Source organism: Bos indicus, chromosome 17, assembly GCF_029378745.1.
Source record: "Bos indicus isolate NIAB-ARS_2022 breed Sahiwal x Tharparkar chromosome 17, NIAB-ARS_B.indTharparkar_mat_pri_1.0, whole genome shotgun sequence".
Lineage (NCBI taxonomy): Eukaryota > Metazoa > Chordata > Mammalia > Artiodactyla > Bovidae > Bos > Bos indicus.
In genome coordinates this window covers 29,277,579-29,285,401 of record NC_091776.1, presented here as the reverse complement: position 1 = coordinate 29,285,401, position 7,823 = coordinate 29,277,579, and the positions used below count along the sequence as shown (strand labels likewise).

General features: G+C 42.7%; 1 pseudogene; it reads left to right on the top strand.

Annotated features, from left to right (window-relative positions):
- The first annotated feature begins 306 nt into the window (after positions 1-306).
- LOC109570875 (vesicle transport protein SFT2A pseudogene) overlaps positions 307-7,823 on the top strand; it is an 80,404-nt pseudogene continuing 72,887 nt past the window's right edge.

The following is a 7,823-nucleotide window of genomic DNA, read 5'->3' as shown; positions in this document are numbered from 1 at the left end:
TTAATACGACTTCATCATGTAGGGGGCATGTGTTTTAGAGTTCTTGTTCACCTGATGCAAAGAGCTGACTTACTGGAAAAGACCCTGATGCTGGGAAGGATTGAAGGCAAAAGGAAATGGGAGCAGCAGATGATGAGATGGTTAGATAGCACCATCGACTCAACGGACATGAATTTGAGCAAGCTCTGAGAGATCGTGGAGGACAGAGGAGCCTGGCGTGCTGCAGTCCATGGCGTCACAAAGAATGGGATAGGAATTGTCCCACTTAGCAGTGCTAAGTTTGGGGGATACAGAGATGAACAAGACATGCCGTACCATGAAGAACTTGTAAGGGGAGAGGAAGACAAGTAAGTGAACAAAGACAAAGTGAGTGTGACATTTAAGAATTAAAAAACTGTGAATGTAAGGAGGAGGAAGACAGTGATATTGAGTTAAAACATCAAGCAGAGACAGCAGCAAGCTGGGCCTTGGAAAATGAGTAGAAATTTCCCCACTAAAAATGGGATAGTGGGAAGGGTAGTTTTCCAAAAACAGGGAAAAGTATGAGCAAAGGCACAAGTTGTAATTGCACAGCTTATTTCATTCATCTCTTCACCTAGTTGGAGCTCATAAATTGCTCTAACCTCAGAGAAGAGGGAGTAATATGGTGTACTAATAGCACTGTATGAAGGAGGCAGGTGGCGGGGAGCGGGGAGTGGAGTATGGTAAAAGAAGAAACTAGAAAAGTAAGTTGGGGCCAGCCCATGAAAGCAGATGTTGTTTCATTTATTTGAATGAAATGTACTCTGTACTTCCTGTGAGAAGGATAAGCCCGCTGAATTTTAGGGCTGACATTCACTTATATAGTTACAAAATAATGCAAGTTGACATTAAGTTGAAAAAGGACTGTCATGTGACTTCCTGCCATACACCAGAGAAAATCATAGCAGTAAAATAAGTGTTTATTGAGCCAATGCACTTTAGATTCTTTTCCAAGCCTCCCTAGGCAGCTTTGGACAAAAATGGGGGTTGTGGGGTGGAAAGAAAGATGAAAAGAGAGAGGAAGAGGATAAGGGGAAAAGAGAACTGGAGGGGGAAGAGAAGGGGAGGAGAGAAAAGAAAGAGAAGAGCAACAACTCTGTTCTCATACTGAGGCAGTCTTAGCAGAGAAGGGAATGCAGTGATCACACTGCTTTTAATGAGCCTTTGATACCTGCACACCTCACTAGGAACATAAAATCTGGTTTCTCCAATCAGTGGAGTTTTTTTCATTTTTTTTTTTTTTTAGAGATGGATATTTTTTACTCTTGTTAGCCTTAAAGGGACATGAAACATGGTCACCATTCTCCAAGATAGGATTTACCTGAGGCTGGCTAGAAAATGTCTCAGTATGGAAGTCATCTCTTCTTCTTCATTCCTCAAAGAAGGAAACCAAAAGAATCTTCTTTAAAGAACAGCACCAACAACGTGGAAATTGGAAAAGCTAGATTTAAAGCTAGATTATGCATAGCACTGGATCAAAGGCTGTGTTTTATCAAGAGAGATTAATCTGAAAGGATCAGGTATCAAGAAAGGGAATAGGCTCCCTGTATTTGTAGCTGGTGGTTGGCTGCCATGATGAACGTGAAGACCAAGGTGATAGAAGGAGAGTTGTGTTTTGGATCAAGGTCATCGGAAGAGGACAACTAAAGAGGAAGATGTTAATAAATCAGAGATCTGGCTTCCATGGGTTGCTGCCCAGAAGAGTGGGAATAATGTTTGTATGAAATGCTTGCTGGTGAGCAAAGCAAAGTCAATTCCCTTCTTTGTGACAGGCGGTTGTGTGACACGCAGGAGAGCACACCTCTCATTCATAGTAGGAGGATTGCTTTATCAGAAGAAACTGTTAATGTGTTTGAATTGAAAAAGAAACTGCACTTACAAACTGTATAAATGAGAAACTTGCACCTCAAAGGGTTCATGTAGATTTAGAAGTAAGGCTTGAGACGCCAGAAAGAAACAGTGACATTAACGTGGTGTATTTAAAAGAGATGAAATCCAAGGGAATTTGCCAGATCCAAGAGGAACTCCTCTGTGTTCTATCCAAGCTGAACATTCCATTTTTACAAGGGCTCCTTTGTTGTCATGTTTATACACAGACTAATAAATGCTTGACCTTTTTTAGTGATGAAGGAACAGTCTGTGCCTCAGGAGCATATTATTTCAAGAAGCACAAATGAAGAGAAAGTCCAAACCCCTCTGGGACAGATGGACTAAATATTTTGATATTGGAACCACATGGAGAAGGGCAGGGATTAGGAAACAGAATGGAGCGCTGATAAGGGAACCTGGAAACAGCATCAGTCTTCTCAGATGTTTCAGGCACTCCAGGTATGTGTGGAACTGGACAGCAGCCTCACGTGAGGAGGGCATCACAGTGAACTAGACTTTTACCTTGATGTATAGTAAATATGGACCATAAATGAGAAACATATTTGTGGTCTGGCAAAAGTGTTGATTTCTCAACTTCTGGGTTCTGTATTAAAATCACTAGTATTCATCAAGCGTTTATTGCCTAGCTTGAACTAAGAGCTTTATATGAATTATTTGGTCACACATTAACTTTATGAAACAGGCACTATTATTTCCACCCTAATATTTTTTCTTTTGTAGACATAGAGGTACAGAGAGGGTAAGTAACCTCTGAGAGTCAGAGTATTGCAGTGACTTTGAACCCACTTAGACTGAAGCTCAGATCCCAATGCCTCCCAGTGACTTTGGCATTAGATTCTCATTTGCCTCCCTCCTCTGATGCTGCATTATTCCCCACTCCCTATTCTAAATAAAAACTGCTGCTAAATTGAGGGTGAACTTCAGATCATCCGTGGTATGTGTGTAGTTGCCCTTAAAGTACCGCCACACATTTGTGTGTCTTTGAAACAACAAAGGGCAGTCATTACAGTGGTGTTGGGGCATGCTTAGAATGTGGCATTTTACCATTTCTTACTCAATGTTTTTGCTAGTATTATACTGTTAAGACTCATTTTGAGAAGAGAGAATACTAATCAATGGTGAGGGTGACAGAAAGGTTATTTTAAAAATTAAAAATAACATAGCTTTTGATTCACAAAGTCTTTACTTTGGAGGGTCAGAGACGAGTAATGAAGTGTGGGATTCCAAGCGCAGAGCTGAAACCACGAGTATCTAAAATGCAGCGGAAAGAAGCAATGAAGATGTGAAAACCCTAAATAGCATGAAGTGATTGGTCTCACTGTTGGGCATAATGAACTCCTACCTGTGCTCAGTGCCACACAATGCAGAGTTTACAGCCCCTCTGAGACTGGTCCCAAGAGAGCAATGTCCAGGGGGAGTGGTGACTGTTCTGCTCAAGGACAGCTAGGTGTTGGGGACGCGGGTGGGGAGGGGGTGGTGTCCACCCCACCCTGAGACAGGACCCGCCTGGCCTCAGCACGTCCCCCTGCAAGAATCTCAGAGCTCAAGCCTTGACTCTACTTCCTTTATTCTCCCTTTACTCAGCTCCTGTTTTCAGAAGCAATCCGATAAACTTATTTATGTTGAAAAGTTTAATGTGTGATTCTTCCAAGGGGAGTTGGTTTCAACAGAAAATCAAGGCTCAGAACAAAAGTTGCAACAAGGTCTCAAATTTAACTTGCTGTACTCAGAACTGTGAAAAACAAAAGGTAGCTTTTTTGATTTCTAGAAAAGATCTAATCTTACTTCACTAGCTTTCCCCACACTAGGTGCTATGGGGAAAAAAACAAAACCAACTTAAAATTGCCATTTAAAGCCATTTTAGTCTCTTCTAGTTTCAGATAGTCTTATTTTGAATAATTATTCAGTCACTACAATTTGCTACCTTCATTAGTTTTCTGTTGCTGCTGAAAAAATTAACGTAACTCTAGTGGCTTAAAACAGTACAGATCTATTATCTTACAACTCAGAAGTCTGAAATGGGTGTCATTAGGCTACAATTAAAGTGTTGACAGGGCTGGTTCCTTTCTGGGTCCTCTAGGGGACAATTCTTTACTTTCCCTTTTCCATATTGCTTGGATTATGGCCCTTTTCTTCCATTCTCAAAGCCAGCATCAGCAGGCGAAATTCTTCCATCTCTTCCTTCTGCCCTGACTCCTCTCTTTATTCCACATTTAAGGATTCTTACATTACATGAGGGCTTCCCTGGTGGCTCAGTCAGTAAAGTATCCTCCTGCAATACAGGAGACCTGGGTTGGGAAGATCCCCTGGAGAAGTAAATAGCGACCCCCTCCAGTATTCTTGCTTGGAGAATCTCATGTATAGAGGAGCCTGGCCAGAGCCTGGCACGAGGTCACAAGAGTTGGACTCAAGTAAGCGACTAAACCACCAATCCAGGATAATCTCTCTACTTTAAGGTCAGTTGATTCAGTTCAGTTCAGTCGCTCAGTCGTGTCCAACTCTTTGCGACCCCATGAATCACAGCACACCAGGCCTCCCTGTCCATCATCAACTCCCAGAGTTCACTCAAACTCACATCCATCGAGTCGGTGATGCCATCCAGCCATCTCAGCCTCTGTCGGCCCCTTCTCCTCCTGCCCCCAATCCCTCCCAGCGTCAGAGTCTTTTCCAATGAGTCAACTCTTCTCATGAGGTGGCCAAAGTACTGGAGTTTCAGCTTTAGCATCATTCCTTCCAAAGAAATCCCAGGACTGATCTCCTTTAGGATGGACTGGTTGGATCTCCTTGCAGTCCAAGGGACTCTCAAGAGTCTTTTCCAACACTACAGTTCAAAAGCATCAATTCTTTGGCACTCAGCTTTCTTCACAGTCCAACTCTCACATCCATACATGACCACTGGAAAAACCATAACCTTGACTAGACAGACCTTTATTGGCAAAGTAATATCTCTGCTTTTCAATATACTATCTAGGTTGGTCATAACTTTCCTTCCAAGGAGTAAGCGTCTTTTAATTTCATGGCTGCAATCACCATCTGCAGTGATTTTGAAGCCCAAAAAATAAAGTCTGACGCTATTTCCACTGTTTCCCCATGTATTTCCCATGAAGTGATGGGACCAGATGCCATGATCTTAGTTTTCTGAATGTTGAGCTTTAAGCCAATTTTTTCACTCTCCTCTTTCACTTTCATCAAGGGGCTTTTTAGTTCTCCTTCACTTTCTGCCATAAGGGTGGTGTCATCTGCATATATGAAGTTATTGATATTTCTCCCGGCAATCTTGATTCCAGCTTGTGCTTCTTCCAGCCTAGCGTTTCTCATATAGCAACTTTAATTCCATCTGCCTTCTTAATTCCCTTCCCTGTCTACCACACCACCCTTTCCAACTTGTTTCTCTCTTTCTCTTGTTGTTCCTTCCAAAAATGGCACACACCCGTATCGGGGGAGGAGATAGAGAGTCTCAGACACAAGGGTTCTCTCTCCTCTGGATCCTTGCTGGTTTCTTTCATTTTAATATTCATTTGGCTGTGCTGGGTCTTAGTTGCAACACTAGGAATCTTTATAGTTGCAGCATACTGTACTGGGCCATCACCACCACTCTGCTGAAGCTTCTTGGCCACAGGGGAGTACCTCACATGGTGCTGTCTACTGGGAGCTGGAGTTGGAGATAAAATGTGCCTGCTGATGAATTATACCATTAGGGCATTTTCTGATCTGAGGAGAGGGGCACGGACTCTCTCTACCTTTGGATTTCTCTTGAAATCTATCTCATTGCTCTTTCCTCCAGAATGTTACAACAGAGGTCTAATCAGAGAACAAATGGCTAACTGCTTGATTCTCATCATCTCCAAGACAGAACAGTTTTCCCCTTCCCCTCACTATTGGGTAGTGGCTTTTCTAAGTTCATAACTCCTCCACAAAAGGTAGATTTTGTCTGGTCCTCTGCTTACACTGCTGGGAATGATAATGGCGAAAAAGGAGATTACCAAAAAAAAGGATGAATATTTCCAAAAAACACCATCCCTATTAATCTCTCATTAGGACATTTAAAGCATCAGCCATTCAGGTTAGTAGACTAGAGGTTCTGCCCTGGTGTTTCTCTGCACTGTGACCGCAGTAGCTGTTTCTCTTTGGAAGGTGGCTGGCTTCCAGGAAGCCAGGGCATAAGGGGAAGTTCAGAGAAGCCTTTCATGCTGTACTGCCAAGTTACCCATTCTCCTCCACTACCAAATACACACACACACAGTTATATGTGCAGTCTGAGAGTCAGCATCACCTGGGCCCTACAGAGACCAGTCACTGATCCTGCTCGGTTCATGGGGCTTCTCTACCTTTATGCAGCAAGGGACCAGTGCTTTGATGCCACCCAGTAAGCTGGCATTGAACACATTGTCACGAGTTGGAAGTGGAAATACAACTGTAATTTGTAGAGGCCATGCGTTGCCCAAGGTCTCTATCCCCTCTGCCTTTGTTGGGATGATCGGAAAATGCATGATTTGGGACTTGTAGTATATAGCTTGGAGAAGGCAATGGCACCCCACTCCAGTAACTCTTGCTTGGAAAATCCCATGGATGGAGGAGCCTGTTAGGCTGCAATCCATGGGGTCGCTAAGAGTCAGACATGACTGAGCGACTTCACTTTGACTTTTCACTTTCATGCATTGGAGAAGGAAATGGCAACCCACTCCAGTGTTCTTGCCTGGAGAATCCCAGGGATGGGGGAGCCTGGTGGGTTGCCGTCTATGGGGTCGCACAGAGTCGGACACGACTGAAGTGGCTTAGCATAGTATATAGCTGGGAAATTCACATATAGTCATATCCATCACCTGGTGTATATGTGTTATATGTAAATATTTCTCATAAGAATTCTGCCTAATTTTGTCATTACACACAATTATATACTGATGTGGAATATCATTGCTATAGTACTTTGATCATTCTAGTGGGCTCTAAAGTTAGCACATTGAATATTTAAAAAAAAGGAAGAGTAAGACAATTCCACAGAGCTTAGCCATGGAAAAAGTGTTGATACTATAAAGTTCCTGGGATGTTAGAATTGACCGTATATGCCTTACTTCCAAATTAGGTGATTTTGATTCAAAAGACTCAGTAATTGCATCTGTGACTCTTCATTCTCTTGCAATCTAGAGATGTATTGGGAGATACCCGTATTTAGGATGCACACAGCCCTTCATAAACAGGTGGGTAAGAGGACCAGAAGCTTGCAATAATTGGATCCAAACTGGTCATAGGATAGAAACCTAGGAGATAAGAGTCAGAACTTAGTGTGAGGTTCCAGAGAATTTTGCCCACAAGCTGAGACCTGCTTTAAACTATGCTTTGCTAAGAGTAATAGTGTACTGGGCCAGAAGTCAGGACAACTGGATTCTAAGCAACTGTCTACGCATGTAAGCTTGGGTGATCAGTCCCTCTGAACCTCATTTTATTTGTCTATAAAATGAAAAAGGTTGCACTGCAGGTACTTCATGGTATAAGGTTCTCCTCTTAACATATTCCCATAATAACTATGTACTAATGAGAAGAAATAGAAGACATAAATTTATACTCAATTCTGTTCCCACTAGTAGGGTGCTATTAAGATCTCTGATATGCCAAATAACAAATAGTCACAGAGTCCATTAAAATCTAAGTATCTGCTTTCTTGCTGAAAAAGGCTAGACTAGGAGAATAGGACTACAACTGAAATCAGGCCTTCTACTCCTTTGCCTCAAGTCTGAACCTTGGGACTTATGGGAGGAACATACTGGATCTGCAGAGCACACGCCCAGGCAGAAGGTAGGGTGGCCGGCTAACTTCTCACTATGTGGTCCTCCAGACCACATGGAATACCATGTGGATGCTGGAACAGAGGGCCAGCTTGTCTTGTAGGCAGGCAGCTCTGTAGAGAAAACCCA